General features: G+C 40.7%; 1 protein-coding gene and 1 long non-coding RNA gene across 2 annotated transcripts in view; one reads left to right on the top strand and one right to left on the bottom strand.

The window, feature by feature from the left end:
* LOC122539403 (uncharacterized) overlaps positions 1-9,761 on the top strand; it is a 44,591-nt gene extending 34,830 nt beyond the window's left edge. The window contains exon 3 of the long non-coding RNA XR_006309071.2: positions 7,100-9,761. This is a non-coding gene — a long non-coding RNA (uncharacterized LOC122539403). The remainder of the gene's footprint in view (positions 1-7,099) is intronic.
* The window catches only part of jade1 (jade family PHD finger 1), a 236,705-nt gene that overhangs the window by 177,180 nt on the left and 39,109 nt on the right, over positions 1-20,416 (bottom strand). The gene's annotated exons all lie outside the window — the stretch shown is intronic.

Raw genomic sequence — 20,416 nt, 5'->3', positions numbered from 1 at the left:
AAAAAGTAGGCATTAGGGTTTCGTGACAAGGTGGAGGTATGTGGGACTTGGCACTTTTTGCAGCGAGATAGTCCTCAGATTAGGTACAGAAGTCTAATAATTTGAAAATATTTGCCAAGATCAGTGCTGGCTGTATAAGTTTACAGTGCTTTGATTTGATTTGTTATTGTCATATGTACAGAGATATAGTGAAAAGTATTGTTTTGCATGCTATACAGGCAAATTATACCTGACATGAGTACATTGGCAATACAACAGAATGCAGAATAGTGTTACGGCAACAGAGATAGTGCAGAGAAAGATCAACTTTGTTTAGCAACACCCACTTATATCTCAACCTGCTGCACTCTTACACTTGATATACATCAAGCATTTTGAACATCTTTCGTCTTTTTCAAACAACAGCAAAGCAGTTCACATTGATGCATGCCTCATCTTACAAATTCCAAGCATACCTTTCAGTGATGACCAAACCACACCTACAGGTTGATGCCCATCATTCTTTTGATTTCTTCACTCAGTAGTGTTGTCAATAAGAAGCTTATTAACTACCAGATATTTTGACTTAATCACCCCTCTGTTTTGTTCTTCACTACTTTTTTAATGGAAAGTGCAGGTGAAAAATTGCTTGAGCTCATGTTCTGCCACACCCACTTCTATCTGCCATAACTTTCTTTGATATATTTTCTATGATGGGTGCAAGGGACAAGTGTTTGTCCCTGGCGTCCAGTGCGAAACCGCAGCAGAGGCAACATTTCAATTTGTATCATGTCTGCACAATAACTCACAGAGGAATGAATTGTAGATTTAAATTTAAACAAAGTATCTCTCAGTTTCACTGACAGCACAGAGACTATATTAGAAGTCCAAAGCTTGCCAAGGCAAAACTCCACCCAGCCCTTTGGACACACCATAACCTACTTTTCTAAAATTAACAAATAAAATGTCATGCAGATTATATCTGTGCTTCCCCAACAAAGACTCCTATGCAACTCTTGGCACAGTGCCACATGGAGGATATAAATCTTAGGAAATTGCAAACACATAATCCATTTTGTTTTACCAAAGGTTAATGGAAGGAAAAATCACAGGTTCTGTAATTACAGTTACCTAAGGAATGATCCATATGAGTGCTAATCCTCACTTGGAGTGCAGATGACAGCTACCTCCTAATTTGCACTCACACCATCAAAGGCTCCTCAAATCATGGAAATAGAAGCAAAACATTCAGTCTATCAAGTCTACGCTGATCCTTCAAAGAGCAGTCCATGCAGACCCCTGTATCCCTGTGACCCTGCATTTCCCACCTAACACATACATTGCTAACCCACCTAACACATACATTGCTGGACACTATAGGCAATTTAGCATGGCCTATCCACCTAAACTGCACATCCTTGCAAGTGTGGGAGGAAACCTATGCAGACAAAGGGAGACTTAGAGCCTGATCGAGGGATTGGACTTAAGACTGGGACAGCCAATTGAGAGCCACCTTCCAAGCCCTTGCCTCTGACACACCCCTCCACCCACCACCGACTCCCCCTGCCCATGATCACCAACCCAAGTTAACTCCACACAGACAGTTGTCCAATGCTAGAATTGAACCAAGGTCCCTGGGACTGTGAGACAGCAGTGCTAACTACTGGACGGCCTAAATCCTACCACGTGTTTGTATAAATAACACTGCAGAATACCAATCTAACCACCAGTCTCCAGTACTTTGTTAAAGGCATTGAATTTCATTTACTGTGAATCAGTTCTCTTTGTAAATCCTGGCGCTCTTCACTATGTTTACAGTTCCTGACAGATTTGAGTTGGTAGTAAATTTAACACAGCACCAGATCATGAATTTATATATTATCAATAACAATGTAGGATTTGGCCACCTTACCTCAAGGATCCCATCACTGTGATTCAATACCTCCAGCTCCCTTTCCTTTAGGCAGGCAAGATTCTATGATACCCAGTAACCTAATTTTAAGAAGGAATTTTTCATACGAGGGGTAATCAAAGGCCTCCTTGGAATGCTGAGCACACCAGGTCATATAGCATCATATGCACTAATCCGTGAAGTTTGTTCTGGCAACCTCGACTCTGCTAAAGCTGTTTTGTTTACCCACTCAGGAAGCTATTTTCATACATATGCTTTTCTATTCTGATTCTGATGACTGATGTCTTGCTAAGCAGCCAGTAATTGCCAGGTAGGATCCCATCAACTATATCTGACTGTTTCTCATTTGTTAAAAGTTTCTGGTATTCATTGATTAAACACAGAATAACTGTAATCTTTTACAAATCTCTTCCTTTACTGCTTTGCGAACCTTGAGGTATAATTAATGGTCGATGGTTTAATGGGCTTTCAGCCTCTGAAACCTAGCTGAAACTTTTATTTCATTAACATCATAATAGCAAGACAGACATTACATATACTGATTGCTGCATATCAGCAATGACCTTCCTACAAGATACCTTTCCAGAAGGAATCAATTTAACAAAGCAACTGCTTCTCACACTCAGAGCTGTTGGCCAGGATCTTCTGCTTCCAGAGATGGTGAGCTTGGAAGCAGGAAGAGCTCTTGAGTATTTAGGATGGTAGCGTATCCAAACCCTTTCTGTCTCCACCAGAATTAAGCTCTGGGTAGTAGTCCATCTTCCTGACACACCAGCAATTGAGGCTTTTAAATTGCCAATAAGATCTACTGGGGTTAACCCAACTGCAAGTGATCCTGTCATAGCATTCACAATACCTTCTACCTAGTGGGCAGCTTGTGACCTGGGGATGGGAGGAAGAGAGTGAAGGGTGGTGTATCCAAGGCAATAAGAGCCTGATGGAGACACTGGACCTAAGACTGGGGCTGCCCATTGAGAGTCACCCTCCACGCCCTTGCTTCTGACCACCCCCCTGACTCCCCCTCCGACGATCACCAGCCCAAGTTAACATGCCTTTGTCCTGGACCCTTTGAGATACTGGGACTCCCCTGGGGGTGGGGCACTATGTTGCTTGCTCAATCTACAGTCTCTTTGGTGGCACTACTGCATGCAATAACTGCCAGCCTATGATCTGCAGCCGTAAGGCACCTTATTCTAGGGGCAGGCCCACAGTAGCCTATTGGTTGACAGTTGTTCAAGGTGTTGAGCCTCCCTGGAAGAGGCAACACATGCCCCCCATTGGCTCTGTATCAGTTGACAAGATATCCAATCACCTCAAGCGATTCTGTGCATTGAGTCATCACAGCAGTTAGAAGGAGAGTTTTCAGCCCAACAATTTCATGCTGAATCTCTGAAGAGAATTTAACACATTCCATTTCTCTGCCTCTATCCCCAAAGCTTTGCAAAGTTATTTCCTTCAAATTCCATCCAATTCCTTTCTGGCATTAATGATTGCCTCCACTTTCACCACCCTCAAATGCACTGCTTCCAAGTCATTACCACTCATTACAGGTCAACCCTCTTCCTTACATCCCTGACTGATTTCTGGATTTATGACCATTTCCTGAAGAAATGGCTTGAAGAAATTTTAAACGTGTAACGCAAGTTAAGAAGAATCTAAAACGTGAGCTGACGAGCACTGCTGATTTAGTTTTGATTGTGTTTTCAGGTTGATTATAAGTAACTAGTAATTTGGCATTTTGCCTGTACAGTTAGTAACTATTCCACAGCCACTCTGCTGGAAGGTTTACAATTTCTTTCTGATTATGAGCAATCTGAAAATAATCTCAAACAAAATCAAGCATTGACCCCCCCACCCACTATCAGTACAAACTATTAGAATTAGATTAGATTTAGAATTAGATTTTATTGTCAAATGTACTCAAGTACAGAAATACGAGGGTACAGTGAAAAGTGTACAATGTCGCCATTCCCAGTGACATCTTAGGTATAAAGGTACCTAGGTACAAAGTAGAAAATTAAAGAAGTTAAAACTTCATCAGTCTTTCTTATGTGCTTAGCCATGCTGAGCTCACATTCCCTACAAGGGCTGGATCTCCTCCACTTTGGTTCACTTTCTGGGAGACCTCAGGTTACCTGCTTTCATTGCCACCGCAGATGCCGGGAAACCTTCCTCACTACCATGTCAAGCTCACCCTTCCCACATTAGGCTCGATCTCTGACCATCTAAGCCCCTGCTTTGGGCTCCCAGCCACTGCCATGCTCCAAACCGCAATGAGCCGTGATGCCATCACTCACCAAAGTCCCCGCTCTGGGCCCCCAGCCGCTGCCATGCTCCAGACCGCAATGAGCCGTGATGCTGCCGATCGCCAAAGCCTCTGCTCCGAACCGCTGGTCGCTGCCACACTCCAGACCAGACAAAGCCACATTGCTGTCACCACCACTGCATCCAAGACTGAGTTCTCCCCAGATGGTAAATTCAATCTCCACACCGTGCTCGCCGCTGCCGCAGATGCCGGGAGATCTGGGACTCCCTGCTCTCAGCCACCGCCTGGGGCTCAATGCCGCCACAAAGTCTGGGTGACCTCTCTCACTGCCACGTTGGGCTTGCTCACCCCCACATTGGGCTCACTCTCCTCTGCACTGATCTCCTCTACGCTGCACAGACCTGCTCTCCACAGAAGGTAAGTAGATGAAAGTAAGAAAAGAAAACAGTGAAAGAAGAAAAGAAAGATAAAAGTGAATGGAGCAGATGAGCTCTGGGCACGAGCCTTCACACTGTGCTGCTACTCTGCTGCCATCTTGCGACTGACCCATCTCCAACCGTTCCTGCTTCTTCCAAGCCCTTGGACAAGCTGTAGCTTCCCAAAAATGTTGCTGTCTTTCTTAAAAATCACACGACACCAGGTTATAGTCCAACTGGTTTATTTGGAAAAACTAGTTTTCAGAGCGCTGATCCTTCATCTGGTAATTAGTGGGACATGATCATAAGACACAGAATTTATAGCAAAAGATCACAGTGTCATGCATGTAACTGATACGATATATTGAACAAACCTAGATTGCTGTTGAGTCTTTCATCTTTTAGAATGGGTTACAGATTTTAGTTCATTAATTTGTAAATCCCAAAACTTCTTTTAGGTCATATTCTCGAGATAACTTAAGGTTTTATAAGAAAAAGGTTGATATCTCAGCTCAGACAATGCATTAAAGGTGTGAGGTTGGAGTTACTTTTGCTCAAAAAACACACAATGTGCAGGCGGTCAATGCAGGTAATCAATCCATATAACATTTTATAAATTCCTACTTTGGATAACCCAAGATTGGGATACAGGCAGACTCTAACCTCACTTTTTGATGCATTGTCTGAGCTGAAATGTCACCTTTTGTTATAAAACCTTAAGTTATCTCGAGAAGGTGACTTAAAAGAAGTTTTGGGATTAACATATCAATGAATAAAAACCTGCAACCCATTCTAAAAGATGAAAGAATTAACAACAATCCAGGCTTGTTCAATATATCATCTCAGTTTCATGACACTGTAATCTTTTGCTATAAATTCTGTGTCTTATTATCGTGCTCCACAGCTACCTGATGAAGGAGCAGGTTGCTCCTGAAAGTTAGTACTTCCAAATGAACCTGTTGGACAAGAACCTGGTGTTGTGTGATTTTTAATTTTGTCCACTCCAGTTTAACACCAGCACCTCCACATTGTGGCTATCTTTCTTGGATTTTCATGTTCAAATTCCCTATATCAGAAATTCTTCTTTGACACAATATAAGAAATAGCTCCTAGACCAAATTTTTTAACTTGTCCTAATTCCTAAACTATCTCCTAATTCTAGTCCCATGTTTTATAAAGCTCCTCAGAAGCATTGTGATAAATGAAGACAAATTGTCACTTTTGTTGCTTCCAAGACCACCAGCAAATTAATTACTGTTTCGCCCCAGAGAAAACCCACATGTCTTTTTGTTTGGGTGCCACCATTTGAAACATCTCAGAATGCACAGGTAAAATCACCACAGACCCAGAGGGCCACTCTCTTCCCAGAGAGAGACGACTGGTAGTGAGTTTACCAAACCTGCAAAGTGGTGAAGACAAGAGATTCTGATGACCTCGACCAGTACAGGAATTGAAGCCATGCTGTTGGCATCATACTGCAACTCAAACCAGCCATCCAGCCAACTGAGCTAACCTACCCTTCAGAATACAGAAGGCTGCTAAAAAGAATCCAACCTTAAAAACAACCATTGTCAACGTCAAAATAGTCAAAATGTCCTGCTCAATATAAACCTGCAGCAGCTTCAGAGGAGAAGAGAGCAGACACTCTAATGAATTCTCGTCTACTTACCAAATTATTATGTGCATGGTTTTGCATTGGTCTCTGTATTGTCATCAAATTGGTCTGCGTGAAGATACAAATAATATCTGCCTTTGCATTTTTGTGAGCGGTGGCCAGAATGGACACTTGTGCCTGATTGAGGTGACTTCTCTTCCTTTTTGATCCGTAGCAATAATGTTTTACAGGTGTCATCTGCACTGTGGCTCTGTTGGTCATACTCTCACTGAGCTCTAATTCACAAGATTTTGGCTTTAAGTTTCACTTTGTAAAGTTCAAAGATTAGGTCAGGTGGATTAGCCATTGGAAATACAGGGATACAGGGATCGGGTAGGTGGCTGGATCTGGATGGGATATCATTCAGATTGGCAGATGACTCGATGGGCTGAATGGCCTCATTGTATACCGCATGGATTCTATGATTCTCAAACTTTAACACAAAATTCAAGGCTGCCATTGCAATGCAATCCTGGGGGAGTACTACCCTGTAGGAGATGTTACATTTTGAATAAGATATTAACTAAGGCCCAATATGAATTCCGAAGAAGGGTTGTTCTGGAATTGAAACTTTAACACTCTTTGTCTCTCTTTACAGATGTGGCCAGACCTGCTGTGTTTCTCCAGCATTTTCTGTTTTTTTTTCAAGGTTCCCATCTACCTGTAAAAGATCCTATGACATTAATTTTGAAGCAAAGCAGGAAAGTATTCTGGTGTCTTGATTAGTATTTCTCTTCCAACCAACCTCACAGGAACAGATTTTCTGATTATAACCATATTGCTGTGCACAATGTTTCCTCTGTTACAATGACAGTACTTCAAAAGTACTTCATTGAGAGATCTATACAAATGTATTTTTTTTTCTTTTACAGATTGAGGGTACATAAGGTTACAAGCAGATTGGATATCTGGCCGGACAACTTGCCTGCTTTGATTTTGTCTCTTCTCCTCCAAATCATTCAGATGAAGAAAAGATGACCAACAGGACATTCACAGGTGTTATGAGGGCTAAGTTCAGTACAGTCAGTTCTCCTACAATGCCATAGTTGCATTCCAGTGAAACCTCACTTAATAGAAAATTACTTAATATAAATAATGGGGCCTATGGGAACAGTGGGGTTAGGGGCAGAACAGCAAGAAATATCACTCACTTTCGTTCAAAAATTAGCCAAAAGTTTTTTAGATTAGATTAGATTAGATTAGATTACAGTGTGGAAACAGGCCCTTCGGCCAACAAGTCCACACCGACCCGCCGAAGCGCAACCCACCCATACCCCTACATTTACCCCATACCTAACACTACGGACAATTTAGCCAATTGGCCAATTCACCTGACCTGCACATCTTTGGACTGTGGGAGGAAACCGGAGCACCTGGAGGAAACCCACGCAGACACGGGGAGAACGTGCAAACTCCACACAGTCAGTCTAACACAAAGTATAGCACGGTCTGAATGAAGGTATCAATCATATTTATTATCAAATCAAAGGTAAATTTAACACAGTATATTCAAAAAATATTGTTAATGCAAGGACAGAGGGTCATCATGGTAAGGTCGACTCCCTCATTCCTGTTAAGCTAGCTATATCACATATTCTCGCTTTACGCTCAAAACACTTTATAATATCTAGTTTCTCTTCCAGTATTATAGTCTCTCTTTTGTGTTCACCACCTGTAATTTTGTGACCAGGATGCTTCTTGCTAATATTCTTGTCACTATGCGCCTCCAACATTTCAACAAAAGGGATAATCTAGGAGTGGTGTACCTTTCACAGGAAGCTGCTCTGTTGGTAGCTGACTTCGGCACATGCACAGAATAAAGTGCGCGAACCGATTACCGCTCGAATCGCGCTATTGTGAACAGAAGTAAGCATTCTTGAAAATACTGTTTCTTAATTCCTCAGTGACGTTGTACTGCCAGAATGTGCATTATCAAACAGCAACCTGTACCAGATCTCTGAACTAACAAACATCATTAAGTCAGAATGTTAGGCGGAGGTGAGGACTGCAGATGCTGAAAACCAGAGTCTAGATCAGAGTGGTGCTGGAAAAGCACAGCAGGTCAGGCAGCATCCGAGGAGCAGGAAAATCGACATTGTTAGACCAGCCTTACATTTCATGTTTTTGGAGACTTTAATGGGCCTGTCACAAAAGAGGTATGCCAGGTCTCAACACCACAAGCAACTCCAGATCTCATTATGTTCATTAGGCATTGCCAACCATGAAGTGCATGTTTGCCAGTTTGTATTTGCTATAGGACTCTGAACATTGCAATATATTTTTCAAATATTGCATCCTTTCCATACATTGGGGTATAAAGCAAATTTTAGGGATAATAAGATAATCCTAACTTGCATGACTAAGTGACATTAAACCTCTCTCTTTTTCAGAAACTGACAGGATACTAGAGTTAAAGAACCTATGGTATTGTGGCAAAGTTACTAGACTATGAATCCAGAAACCCAGGCTAATACTCTGGTTACACGTGCTTGAATCCCACCATGGTAAATGATGAAATTTAGATTCAATAATCAAAAAAAAATAACAGCATGGTGTCTATGAAACTATTGTTAACGGTTGTAAAATTGGATCTGGTTCACTAATGTCCTTTCGGGAAGGATATCTGACATCCTTCCCTGGTCTGACCTACATGTGACTCCAGACCCACAGTGGTGCGCAATTAATGCTGGATTTGCCAGTGATGCCTACATTCCATGAACAAATAAAAAGATAACTTGAAGGAGAAGTACAGGTTGTTCTGGTATAATGCGTGTTTCATCAATCCAAATTGGCTAGAACACGATTGACAAATTGTGGATGATGTTTGGATAACACAAACTTTCTACTGAACGTGTATAGCAATTTTCTACAGCGATCTTCTACAGAGCAATTTTCTATAGCGCGAGGTTACAAAGGTACACAGCTGTCACATTATAGCAGAATGACCTGCACTAACTGAAGACAATAGTCTTACAATTTGTGAGTATAGAGTAGGCAGAGCAGATAAGGCTTTAGAAGCACAAGCTTTCAATGTTTACTTATTATCATAATAGAAAAGCTCACAATAAACTGGATTATCCCATTTTGTCATTCACCTGACCATTTGTACATGATAGAATTGGAACCAGTGGATATTAAAGATAAGATCCAGAGAAAGATATGGTTAATATAGCTTTGTTTTCTGTAGTCATGTCATTTTGTGGAAGCTAGAGTTATGTAAGAATTGTAGTTAATTAAGCCAAGATTTTGCAAATGACCTTCTTGGCTGCTAACAACTTACTTTGTGATGTATGTTTTGATATGCTATACCCTCCACTGGAACATCTGACACACAACAGTCTAGTTCTGCTGGGAAATCATACTGTATGTGCTATCAAAATGACTTCTATTCAGAAATTTGAAACGATAATACATTGCTAGAAGACATATAATAATGTATAAAACTCTATTAAGTATTTAACTGTCATTCAGTTTCAGTCCAATCCACTCTCGCTGTTTTCTCTGTAATTACTCAATAATTTTGAATGAGTTGAAATGTCTTAACTTTCAAAAAGAGGCTGCTTTGTCTGTATCCATGTCTCCTTACATCTGTGTCCCATAATAAGCTTGGAGATTAATTTACATCTTCACTCATTATTGTAAAGAAATCTTCAAAGAGTGTTACATCCAAAAATTGCATATTTCACATTGCTTAATTTTTAACTTTAAACCATACAATACAACATCTACTAAGTATGGGAGAAACAGATGTTAATATGAAACTCAGTTGTAATTTGAACAAGCATGGTGTAATTCTTATACCTTCCTCTGTGCATGTCTCAGACCTTCCTCTGTGCTGGTTGTTGAGAAAAGCTTAACTTGCATTGTCTTCTTCAGCAGTGCATTAGGATTGTATCTGGTGTATATTGATCTGAAAGGGTTAATACTTGAGTGCGTGCAGTAATTACCATAGGACGATATGAAGTAGAAACAGGAGCAGGCCATGTGGACCCTTGAACGTGGTCCACCAATCATTAGGATCATGGCTTATCCTATTCACATCCAATTTCCTGCTCTTTCCCCATAACTCCTGATTCCCTTATTGATCAAGAATTTATCTCTCTCAGTCTTAAATATACACAAGGGCTCTGCCCGGCAGCTTTCTGTGCAAGGAGCTCCGAAGACTCACAAGCCTTTGAGACACAGAATTCCTTCTTATCTCAGTCTTAAATTGGCACCTCTTTATTCTGAGACTATGGTCTCTGGTCCTAGACTCCTCTCTAAGTATTTACCCTGTCAAGTCCCTTAAGAATCCTATATGTTTCAATGAGATCACTTGTCATTCTTTTAAATTCCAGTGAGTAGAGACCTAACCTGTTTAGCCTTTGCCCATATATCAATCCCTCCATACCAGGGATCATCCTAGTGAATCTTCTCTGCACTGCCTCCCATGAAATAGAATCTTTCCTGAAATAAGGGGACTAAAACTACTCAACAGTACTCCAGATGTGGTCTTACCAGCACTTTGTACAGTTGCAGTAAGACTTCTCTACTCTTATACTCCAATCTCCTTGAAATAAGGGCCAACATTCCATTAGTCTTCCTGATGACTTCCGTACCTGTGTACCAGCTTTCTGTGTTTCATTGCAAATACCCCCAAATCCTTTTGTATTATAGCTATCTGCAATTTTGTGTATTTAAATAATACCTTGTTCTTTTGTTCTTCTGTCTAAAATGAGCAACTTCACATTTTCCTGCATTATACTCCATTTGCCAATGTTGTGCCCACTTACTTAAACCAACAATATCTCTGTTTGTATCCCTCTCGTAACCTGCCTTTCCACAGATTTTTGTGTTGTCTTCAAATTTGATTACAACATATTTGCTTCCTTCCTCCAGGTCATGAATATATATTGCAAACAATTGTTGTCCCAGCACTGTTCTCTGTGGTACCTCACCCCTCACAAGTCACCAACCTGAAAAAGAACCCTTTAATCCCACTTGCTGTGTTTTCCCCATGAGCCAATTCGCTATCTACACCAATATACTAACTCCAAAATCATGGAGTCTTATCTTATGACTTAACCTTTTGTGAGGTAACTTGTCCAATGCCTTCTGGAACTCCAAATACAACATATCTACTAATTTCCCTCTATCCACTTTGGTCATACTTCCTCAAAATATTCTAATAAATCAGTCACACACAATTTCCCTCTAATGAAGCTTTGCTGACTCTGTTTGATTAGGTTATGATTTTCCATGTGTTCTCCTATCAATTCCTTAATAATTGATTCCAATACTTCTCCAACAATAGATGTGACACTAATTGGCCTATAGTTACCTGTTTTTTGCCTCCTTCCCTTTTTGAATAAGGCTGTCACATTGGTGGCTTTTCAGGTTGCAGCCAACGCATCCATTATCTCTGTACTCCACTGTGATAAAATCACAGAGACTTGAGCAGAGTAAAGCAAGAGATTGTTGGAGACAGTCCTGAAGGTAGTGTTTTCCTAACAACCTCTGTGTTAATGTAGGTCTTATTGATATCAACTGTATAAACTTCATATTGTTACTCAACAAGCCTGTTTCAGTTAGAAAGATCAGAAAGATTGTGATCTTTATACACACTATAGTACTTCAGGCCTGAGGAAACAATCACATGTAACATGGTGAGCTGCAGTGTGGTGAGCAGTGGTATGGTGCTCAGCAGACTGATGAGCAGCAGTGGAACAAAGGTGGATCCCTATTATGGCATAGTGAGCAGAGATAACTAACTTTAAATGGTACCGACCAAGGGAACGAGGGCTTCAGTCCTCAAGAAATGAAAACAGGGAGAAAATATTCTGGTGATCCAGAGACAAACAAATCTTGCTGATTGCTGATGACAGCATACCTTATGGTAACACTCAACAAATAAGAACACTAAAGAGAATGAGATAGAAAGCACTTTAGACTTTATGGAAGATATGCAAGAACAAAAGAAATCTGCAAATCCAAGGCACGGATACAGGCTGCATTGTAAGATGGTGGTCTGTGGAAGCAGTCTAAAGTTCAAGTTAAGTCAATGGCAAAATGGTTGTCAATGAACAGTCCAGACAATGAGGATTGCAAAAATTAAAATAAAAAAAGTCCTTGTAATAAAAGGAAACCCTTAAATGGTGAAATTCTTCTGACTCTAATATTATATAAAGCAAGTTGCAACTCTGATCAGATATTGCTATTTTAGCATGCAGACACCATGATATGGGCTGTAAAAATATGTTGTAGACATTACTGAAGTGTCTTTGTCAGATTTATTACATTCTAAAGAAGATGTAATTCCAGTGATAACTTTGCAGATGGTGAGTAAAGCAGAAGATGTCAATTCTAAGAAGAGAATATTAGACTTGGCATAGAAGATCTGTGGAATCTATTCATTTCTAAAGGTATAAAACCACAAAAGAGACACCAGATAAGACAATGCTGTGGGTAGGACAGACACCAGACATTGAAAATAGTGTAAAACAAAGAATCTTCTCTGGGGGAAACAATGCTGAGCATTTTTTTTTTAAATGGTATTACCACAAGAAAATATTTCAAAGAAGGATGCACAGAAAAACAAAAGACTACAGAACTATCCACACTAACAGATAAATGAGGTAAAATGGTCTCTACTAGAAGATATATCTAGGTAAATCAGTGAGCCAGGCAAACCATTTTGCCATACAGATATTACATCAATGGGTAGCTCCCAAATTTAAAGTTACACAGAAGCAAGTATCACAATATCATCAGAGAGCAAGGCTTGTTTCACAAAACACTATTTACAGCGAACAGAAATTCAACTACATGGTTCCAGAGCCTTATAGTTAATGTCAAGTGTATGCTGAAAAGCAACCCTCTAACATATGGGAACACAGAGGGTGGTGGATATCTGGAATTCACTATCTGTGGAAGTGTTAGAAGCTGAAACTCTCGTTACATTTAAGAAATATTTAGTTGCAAACTTGCAATGCCAAGGTATGCCAGGTAATGTGTCATGTACTGGAAAATGTATTAGAATATTTTGGCACTTGATTTTGGCCAGCACATAACCAATGAGCTGAAGGCTCTCTCTCTTTGTGCTGTAGACCTTTATGACCACCAATCAAATTAGTAGACTGACCCAAGTAGTTTTGCTGCACTCAGTTCTTTCGACTTGTTTAGTTATTGAATTATTATTGTTATTGAAGTGACCCTTGGATCAGGGTGGCCTGTTTGTGTTGTCAGAAGCAATGTAGGAAGCTAGTTAAATTATTTATGTGCATACTTTCATTACTTTGAACTCACAAAAACACAAGTGTACTTGTCACTAATCTGCATCTCTCCTCTCCCTGATGATCTGCCTAATCTGGAATATTAGACCCAATTTCAACTGCTTGTGTCTGGTGTTAAAATATGGCAAGTCAGTCACATCCCACAACTCCTCATAATAACATGGTCTTCTGAGTAGGCAAACATGAAACTATAGAAAAGTAGTAAGATTCTAGTTAAAATATGCAAATATGATGTAAGGTGTGGGATTTACATAAATTCTAATATTTATTTTTTGAATTTGGATTTTTGAATCTGTACTAGTGGGCATCTGGATTTTCTGTGTGTCTGAAATTGTCTAATGATTAACATGTAAGTATTTCTGTAGCCATGGTGATTTCTTTTAAATCACAGTGTGGGATAAATACTCCCTGGCGAGTAAATTTTTTTTTGTTTATATTGATAGAATTTTACAATTGAATAAAGTAAACAGCTGTGCATTAGGGCTCCAGTTTGAAAGGTCAGCAATTGATTTATTTTAAATAGCAGAACCCATAGCTTGGAAAAAGAGTATGTATTTTCGGTTTCAATTTGGAGGGGCAGTACAGTGACTCATTGGTCAGCACTGTTGCTTCACAGCGCCATGGACCCAGGCAAACAATCACTGTAGAGTTTGCGCATACTGTGTGGGTTTCCACTGGGTGCTCCAGTTTCCTCTCACAGTCCAAAGATGTGCAGGTTAGGTGAATTGGCCATGCTAAGTTGTTCTATAGTGATCAGGGGTGTGCAGGTTAGATGCATTAGTCAGGAGAAATGTAAGGTGATAGGGTAGGGGAATGGGTCTGTGTGGGTTATTCTTCAGAGAGTCAGTGTGGACTTGTTGGGCCAAAATGGCCTGTTTGTACACTATAGGAGTTCTATGAGTTCTGCAGGAAGCTAGATGTGTTCCTCCAGAGAAAAGGAGAAGTTGACGTGGATTATTAAAAATAGATTACCTCAGTGTAAGAAGATTTGTAAAAAAAAATCCAGACATAATTGAATTGAGTTACAGTGACTGGAGCTCGCCCATAGTCATGGTTCCAAAGCCAGATGGTACCCAACGGTTATGTGTGGACTATTGCAAAGTCAATGCTGTTACAAGGCCTAATGCATATCCAATTCCATAGTTGGAGCACTGTGTCAAAAAAGTGGGACAAGCAACTTATATTTCTAAGTGGGCTTGCTCAGAGGCTACTGGCAAATATCTCTGTCAGAGACAGCAAAGGCAATTTCGGCTTTCATGACCCCAAATGGAATATATCAGTTTGAAGTCATGCCATTTGGTATGAAAAACGCTCCAGCCACATTTTCAAAGACTGACTAATAAGGTCATTGCTGGATTACCCAACTGTGTGGCGTATATTGATGACCTGGTGATTTTTAGTCACACATGAAAGGAACATTTACAGCATTTATCGGACTTGGTCGATCGACTTCAGAAGGCAGGCTTGGTGGTACTCCAGGCTAAAAGTGAATTTGCCAAAGCCCAAGTCCCCTTCCTGGGCCATGTTATTGGACATGGACAAATGGTCCCACAGGATGCAAAAACAAAAGTATTTGGGGAATTTTCAACACCGTCAACGAAAAATGTAGTTCTACGGTTCCTGGGATTGAGTAGATTTTACTGAAAGTTTGTGATGAACTTTAGCAGTGTGGCTGTTCCACTCACCGAATTGTTAAAAAAGGGCAAGAAGTTTCAGTGGAAAGCGGACTGTCGAAAGGCATTTGACAGCCAAAAACTGTGTTAACCACTGCCCCAGTATTAGCCACACCAGATTACACAAAGCCTTTCAAGATGGCTGCCAATGCCAGTGATGTGGGTGTTGGTGCGGTGCTCCTGCAGGAGGCTGACGAAGGGATAGAAAGACCCATCGGGTACTTTTCCAGGAAGTTGAACGTTCATCAACAGAAATGTTCAATGGTGGAGAAAGAGACTAAGCTTGGTGTTGGCATTACAACAATTTCTTGTTTATATTACCAACAATGCATCTGAGATAATCATATACACTGATCATCACATTTGTGGGCAAATTTAAGGACAAAAATGCCAAACTGTTTAGATGGAGCTTGTTGTTGCAGCCATTCAGTTTGACAATTGGGTATGAGGCAGGTCACGAAAATGTGAATGCCAATACGTTATCAAGATTTGAATGAGATACGGGGGCATTCGGTGGCGGGTGTGCCACGGCCTGAATTCGCATGTGGTTGTGCATGTTAGTATGTGTATAGTTAGTATCATGTATCTTTGTGTTTTAGACTACGAACCAGTTTGTTTTTGAAGGGTTTTAAAAATGAAGCCATAGTTTGGATGTTGATGGTCACAAGGTCACAAAGCTGGTCCCTTTCTTCTAAACGCTGTTCCTTGGCTCAAGGATACTGTGTCCTTGGTTTTTTCAGAGGGGTCATAAACCAGCTCCTGGTTCCAATTAGACTGGTTTGGTCCAGACATTAAAGGGTATTGAGAGGCCTTTTTGTTTATATATAAACAGATGAGACTTCAGGCCAAAGTGGTCATGTTTTAGAAGTGACCTGCATAATGAAAGGGGAGTGGTCAGCTCTCTAGCTGAGTAGTTCACTCCAGAACTAGTTGGGAGTTTCTGTAAGCTGTGTGTAAATGGACTCTCTCTCTCCTTCTGCCCTTCCAATTTCAACCTGTAAGCATCTGTTCCTTTTTTCTACTGTGTTTTAAGGGGGTTTGCTTATTGGAACTGTGGTGTATATTTGGAAGAGCATAATTAAGTCTGGTTTGGATAGATTGAGTTCTGTACGGGTTCTTTATTCTGTTCTTTATGTTTCATTGTGTAATTTTGTGAATAAACTTCTGACTGTTTTTAAAACCCAGTAGTCAACCTAGCTACCTTACTTTGGGTAATTCTTGCTGTACACTTACCGAAACAAATCGCAAAGTTATGGTCTGAGTTGCCTGCTCAGGAATGTTTTGAGTGGTCTGGCCTAGTCCATAACACTTTCCATCGCTAAAGTAAACATAAGTGAATTGTGGTCACAATCATCAAAGTGCTCACCTACCTCCAAATCTAACACCTAGCCTGGTTCATTACCCAGTACCAAATCCAACTTGGCCTCGCCCCTTTTGGCCTGTCTACATACTGTGTCAGGAAACCCTCCTGCACACAATGGACAAAAACTGACCCATCTAAAGTACTTGGACTATACCATTTCATGACCATATCAGGGATCAGTCTGAATTTCGAGCCAAGTCTGGGCCGGGAAGCACTGTAGATTCCCCTATTAGCTTCTCAGCTGCTTCTGACAGGTTTGCCTTTTTTATAAATTTATTGTTTTTCTTTCTGGTGAGAAGTGCGTTGGCCGTACCTTGCTCCACCCGTCCTGATAATGGCATCAGCCTTTCCCCTCAGTTCTGACCTTTCTCATAGGGTTCTCCCCATCCTGATCACTGCCAACAACTGTATTTTCGATGCTGCTGATGAATTCAATTTGGGTTTGTTGCGTGATCAATAGAACCAGTGATAGATTGATACCCTGCTTTCAATAGAGCGAAAGTGGAGATGTTCTTCTGTTTGAAAACCTACTGGGGAGCTCAGTCTGACCTGACCATTAATCAGTAGCAATTGAAAGAGAAACTGCAGCTGCTGTGCCTGATGGAGATGGTGTTTACAAGACTATTCCGGGAAGTATTCCATCAGGCCACGGTATCCATCAATGTGGTTGAAATGCAGATGATGAAAGCCTGGTTAATTGGAGCATTGATGAGGTGGACCATAGAGTTCACATGACCTGGGTTCAGCCACAAGTCATTGACCTGCAACAGGGATCCATTAGGAAGGAGTGGTTGGAAGCCTAGGGTGCTGATATAAAGAATATCTCCATTCTCGATGAAGATCACACACATGACTTCCTGGCTGAAACCACATTGTCCTCGCATGTGATTTGATTGTGTAGGAGAACATTACTGTCGATGCTGGAATCTGTACTGAAAGCAACAAATGCTGGTGATCACAGCAGGTCAGGTAGCATCCATGGAGAGAGAGCAAGCTGACGTTTCAAGTCTAGATGACTTTTCATCAGAGCTGAAGTGTGGAGGGGCAGTATTTATGCAATAGTTAGTGGGGGAGCGTGGTAATGGTGCAGTGTAGACTGCTAGGGGAGAAAAGATGTTAAAAATTCAGATTAAGTGATTGGAATGTGAGACTGGCAGAACAGTGGTGTGCCCAGCTACCAGACTGGAAAGAACAGACAATCCCCTAGAGTGGGGGGAGGGAAGAGAGAATAGTGACAGAGAATGTAACTAGCAAAGCTAAAAGAACGGGAAGAAATGGGACTTGGTTCACAATCTGAAGGTGTTGAACTCAATATTATGCCCAGAAGACTGTAACATGCGTAGTCTGAAGATGAGATGTTGTTCCCCTAGTTTGCACTGTGATTCACAGAACATTGCAGCGTGCTGAGGACAGACAAGTGACATGTGAGCAGGACACTGTGTTAAAATGACCATGTACAACAAGGTCAGGGTTATGCTTATGCACAGAACTTGAGTTTGATTTGAGTTTGTGATGGCTGGTGCCAAGATTTAAAAAATACTGTTCTAATAGTTTGTCTGCTGCAAAAGCAGGTTAATCTTGTTATTTCCTTGTGAAGTTTATATAAACAAATATATATAATTTTATGTGTTCAATAAAAAGAAATCATTTCACATGGCTAAACGTTATTTCCCAACCAAACAGATCATATTCAAATAATCTACAAATTCTTTTCCAAAGAATGCAGATCAATGGGTGTAGGAAACTCGGTAGTAAAACCTATCATGTCCAGTAAATGTGCACTATAATAATATTGAAGATTTATTTTACTGGAAGTTACGGTTATAGCACACATAATAACTGTGGTGGAAAACAGGATTAGCTGATTCTTAGAATATATTTCACTTTTCCAACATATCATTCAAATTATGTTTCTTTAGAAAACAATAAGCTTGGAAAATAAATTTCCATATTTATTCTGCCTTTGCAATATAAGAAATTACCACTTGTTATATATCATGATTATGACAGTTCTACTATCAGTGAGCAGGAACAACATTAATCCACATTTTACAACAATCATTAGGCAATTGATGGAGGACGGGAAAAATTTCTGGCTGTAAGAGCTGCTCCGTTTTTTTGAGGTATTTTAGGTGTTAAAGGTGATTTCCTCGAATTCCAGGGGCAGCAATTACTATTTTATATGTTGTTGCATTGTTATGGAACTTTGGGGAAAAAAAGTCAAAACAACAGCAGTTTTAAAACGGAGAAGAACAGTCAAAGGAAGCACATAGTGAGGACAGTGCAGGAGAGAGAGAGAGAGAGAGAGAACCTGCACAGTTACTGCCTTTGCTGTTTGAATTCGTGTATCGCTGGGACATCGGAGTGCATCTGGGAAAATTAACAAACAGTGAAATTCACAACTAATCTTGAAGGAACTGTTGGGCAAAGTTCACAGCACAGAATCAGATAAGTTAATTGTTGTTTTAAGTCTGTCCAAGAGAAAGGCTGCAGTAGTGAGTATAGTGGATTCTTTCTTGATTCTATGTTTTTGGAGATAAGTCTCTTGATTAAACTTAAAATATAAGCCATAGCTATTAATTTAACCTGGAATAGTGTTTGTAGAGGAGTAAGACGGTGTTATTTTCTGGGTCTGTAGATTGTGAAGGAGCAAAAATGGCCTTTGCAGTGATATGTATTTCTTGTCAGATGTGGGAGTTTAAAGAGAGTTTAAGGGTTACTGCGGATTATATCTGCCATAACTGCTGTTGGATGCGAATCTTATCAGATCGAGTGGATCAGTTGGAGAGACAGATAGAAGTGATGAGGAATTTGCAACAGCAACAGTATGTGATGGATGACAGTTATAGGAAGAGGGGAAGGTCTCAGATACAGTCACATAAATGGGTTAACTCCAGGAAGGGTAAGAGAGGTAGGCAGCTAGTGCAGGAGTCTTTTGTGGATATACCCATTTCAAACAGGTATGCTGTTTTGGAAAATGTAGGGGGTGATGGATTCTCAGGGGAACGTAGCACGAACAGCCAAGTTTCTGGTGTTGAGACTAGCTCTAATGCAACAAGGGGTACTTCGGCTTCCAAGAGATCAATTGTGTTAGGGGATTCTGTAGTCAGAGGTACAGACAGACGTTTCTGTGGCCAGCAGAGAAAAAGCAGAATGGTGTGTTGTTTCCCTGGTGCCAGGATCAAGGATGTCTCAGAGAGGGTGCAGAATGTTCTCACGGGGGAGAGGGGCCAGCAAAAGGTCATTGTCCACATTGGAACCAACGACATTGGAAGGGAAAAGGTTGAGATTCTGAAAGGAGATTACAGAGAGTTAGGCAGAAATTTAAAAAGAAGGTCCTCAAGGGTTGTAATATCTGGATTACTCCCAGTGCTATGAGCTAGTGAGGGAGGAATAGGAGGATAGAGCAGATGGATGCATGGCTGAGGAGCTGGTGTATGGGAGAAGGATTCACATTTTTGGATCTTTGGAATCACTTTTGGGGTAGAAGTGACCTGAAGAAGAAGAACGGATTGCACCTAAATTGGAAGGGGACTAATATACTGGCATGGAAATTTGCTAGAACTGCTTGGGAGGATTTAAACTAGGAAGGTGGGCGGGTGGGACCCAGGGAGATAGTGAGGAAAGTGATCAAACTGATACGGGTACAGCTGAGAACAGAAGTAAGTCAAACAGTCAGGGCAGGCAGGGACAAAGTAGGACTAATAAATTAAACTGCATTTATTGCAATGCAAGGGGCCTAACAGGGAAGGCAGATGAACTCAGGGCATGGTTAGGAACATGGGACTGGGATATCATAGCAATTACAGAAACATGGCTCAGGGATGGGCAGGACTGGCAGCTTAATGATCCAGGATACAAATGCTACAGGAAGGATAGAAA

Source organism: Chiloscyllium plagiosum, unplaced genomic scaffold (genome assembly GCF_037043375.1).
Source record: "Chiloscyllium plagiosum isolate Xiang-an unplaced genomic scaffold, Cpla_swu_hap1 HiC_scaffold_36, whole genome shotgun sequence".
NCBI lineage: Eukaryota > Metazoa > Chordata > Chondrichthyes > Orectolobiformes > Hemiscylliidae > Chiloscyllium > Chiloscyllium plagiosum.
Note: the sequence above shows the minus strand (reverse complement) of the source record. Positions and strands in the feature narration are given on the sequence as shown.